This window comes from Gavialis gangeticus, unplaced genomic scaffold (genome assembly GCF_001723915.1).
Source record: "Gavialis gangeticus isolate Ggan-Ray unplaced genomic scaffold, GavGan_comp1, whole genome shotgun sequence".
NCBI classification, from domain to species: domain Eukaryota; kingdom Metazoa; phylum Chordata; order Crocodylia; family Gavialidae; genus Gavialis; species Gavialis gangeticus.
This window is the reverse complement of record NW_017728992.1, coordinates 47,895,902-47,899,387: the sequence shown is the minus strand read 5'-3', so window position 1 is coordinate 47,899,387 and position 3,486 is coordinate 47,895,902.

Below are 3,486 nucleotides of genomic sequence, written 5' to 3'. Positions count from 1 at the left end.
GAGTGTGTGCACATCCATGCTTGCATGCACACAAGCTTCTGCACCCCCCTCCCTCCCCAAGTGGATGCACACACGCGCATATCCACCGAAGGCAGCAGCCATGGGCCCATCCAGCTCATTCACACACAAGGGACCTAAACTCAGCCAGCCCTGACCCTGTGGCTCCCAGGATCCCCTATGGCTGCATGGGGTGGGGCAGTGCATAGGCCCACAGCTGGGCTCCATCCCCTGTGCACAGAGGCTGGACCTGACTGGGAGTGGCCCCTGTGCTTTGCCCTGGTTCTGCCAGCCCATGCTGTGTGGCCACATGGCACCTCCCCCACTCCTAGCAGTGCAGCTTGGACCTTGGGAGTGGTTGCAGCAGCAGGGCACAAGGCTGCTAGCACTGGGTGGCCATCTCAGCTTGCCCTTAAACAGGTGCCCAAGCCCCAGCCATGTCCCCCTGTCCCACCCTGCCCCAGCCAATCCTCACCCCGGGCAAGAGCTCAGCCTATCCTACCTCCCCAGCCTCCAGCTGCTGCTCAGGAGAAGCCAGGCTGGACATGTGTGGGTAGGGTGGCACCAATCCAGGACTTTTGCTTCATTTTTCAGAAACCAGCATGGATTCTGGGACAGCCTATGAAATCCAGGACTATCCTAGCCAGACTGGGACATATGGTCACCCTACGCATGCCTTACATAAAAAAAAAAAAAAAATGAAAACAAATTGTCATTTAATTTTTTGTAAAAACCCTTTACAATGTGAATCAAATATACCTGGTGTGATATCTGCCTAGTTTTACAGAAAGTGTGGAACAATAACTCCAGGGTAGTGAACCACTGCTATTCCTATTAGTTGGATATTCATTCTGAAACCTAATGATCAACATGTGATTTGCAGCACTGCCAATTAGTTAACTTCTAATCATTTTTAACTGAAACATCCAGGGAATGATTATGTTCAACCTCCCCCTGATAATCTAAAATCATCTCTCATGGAGGTGTCAAAGTACTAACTGTCCTTTGCCAAGCTGCTTTACATTCTGCTTCCCTTTAATTCTACAAGAAAGTTATAAATTGTTAGTAAAATACTGTGCATCACACTGCAAGCTGAAAGCTTAGAGGAAATTTCAAATTTGAATTGAAAAGTAAAAACTTGCAACAGCTTCACAAAAAAGAGTAACATGCATCAATGCTGGGTGAACTAAGTATATGGGTACTATCTGCAAATTGCTACAGCCATGTGTAATTTAAAGGTCACTTTTCAAATTTGGTCCATGCTTTCATATGCTCAGAGACAGCAGGGTCTGATAGTAAGGAGAGAAGGAGGGGGCTGCCAGGGGAAAATGTTAGGGGGAAGCAAAGATCAAAGGGGTTACCTGACCCTCTCCCCCAGAATTATTTTCCCTGCTGTAGCAGTGGGAAGGGAACAAATTCAAGGTGAATTTCCAATAATTAGATCCTATACCTGGAAGATTATAATAAATGTACATATTTTCCATATATAGAATCTAACTATTGTGAGGCTGTTTTAGCACAGCAGGGTCCCAGGGATGGCCATGATGCCCCCAGTGGCTCTGCAACCATGCTCTGCTCCGCCCCAGGGGTGCATTCCCTTCTTGCCCACCACACCTTGATGGAATGATAACAACATTAGTAGGAAAGCTGCCCATGGGCCTTTGTGTGGCTCTAGCCCAATTGGACCCCCACTGGGGTTCCCCAGCACCACACTGGTCTCTTCTGGTCCTAGGCCACTTGCTGGGCCTCTCTGGCCATTGTGTCCTGCAGGGCACCCAAAGCCTTAGGGGTTGTGTGGCTCCAGTCCTTCCATATGATGTTCTCCTATTGGGGCTTTGGCCTCCATCTCTTTACTCTCAGTATGCCTTCTAGCCTGGGCCCACTGTATCAGGCCTGGCTTTGAGGCACTAGCTCTGGTTTGGCCCTTTCAGGCACCAAGCCCCTACCTGTCATGCCCCTCGGGCACTGGGCCCCTGTCTAGTCCTGTGGCCTTGCACTCTGCTTACTCCAGGTTCAACAGTTGCTTGAGCCTGCCCCAGCAGGGCTCAAGGTGACCACGCATCCCATGGACACTAATGGGACCCTCATATACTGCCCCTACAGTTCCAACCCAAACCACTGGTATAAACTGCAACAAACAATGAGCCCCTGGGCTATAATGTAAATGTAAAGGGGAAGAGGCCACCTATTTTTTAAGAGGGAAAAACCTTCCCTCACCCCTTGTGCTAGCATTTCTCTTAGTGTGGGCTCCTTGTGAGGTTCTCCAAGCCTTAGTATTCCTGCAGGAAGCAAACCAGATAGTCAAGCATCCCTGAGTAGCTCTCCTAGACAGGAACTCCTAACTCTGCAACTGGCAGGGCTAGACTAGCTTGCCTACCTGAGCCCCAGGCTTATATCCTCCCAGGACCCTGTCCCCTTCCAGTCAGCAGACTGCCTGGGCTGTCTGCAGGTGCCTGCTGATTGGCCTTATTACCCTGTAGCTATGACAACCTGCAGCTGCTGCACCTTGCCTGACCATACAGAGCTCCCCGGCTGGGCTATTTCTGTCTTAAAGGAACAGCACAGCCAGCAGTTTAGCTGGAAGGATACCACCAGCTGCATCTGCTGTTCACAACACCTTGGGGGACTATGGGGATGGTAGGAGGTTCCCTGTCCTGGGGCATAACATAAAACTACACCCTGCTGGGGTAGGATGGTCTGATGGGGCTGCCTGAGGCGGGGTAGCCCCTGGAAATGCTAGGTGGTCCCTGGAAATGCCAGTCACCTCCCCAGTGAAAGGCAAGTAAGAGGGGGTGCCTTATAACCTCAGCCCCCACAACCCTGTCTCTCTCTTTCTCTCTCCCCTTCCACACAGGCTCCCCTGCCTGCTGCACCTCATAACTATGCAGGCAACACCCCCCATGCAACTGCTGTACCCTACCCCATGTGGCTTCAGGCTCATACTCAGCTCCCCATACACTGTGCAACATTTCCTTACCCCCTGGGGTGGGTAGCAGCAATTGAAGTAGGAAGGGGGAACCTGGAAAGTCTGGCTGTTGTTGCATCTGGAGCAATGTGGGGAGTGGAGGTCAGGCTGGAGACTGAGGCTCCAATGTAAACCCTTGTGGGTCTCAAGAAGCTGGTGGGCCACCAGCTGAACAGCCCTGTGATGAAACATCCCATCACCTATTGCATAATTACAATATGGGCACAGCTACACAAGACGTTTGCCTAATTAGCTCCTCAGTAAACATCTCTGTGTCTACACATGTGGCCCTATTAAGCCATAGGAAACTAATATGCTTCACAGCAGATTAGTACTTGTAAATACAAGTACTATCCTGCTACTGAATATTTTCCATGCACAGCAATGCATGGCTAGACACTGACCCAGCTGGCTGGGGCACAAGCATGCTTCAGTGTGGGGGCTACCTGCTGGCAAGCCCCACACCCAAGTACCCTCATGCCCCAGCTGTTGCAGGGCACTGGGCTGTGCCTGCTTCTTTAAGG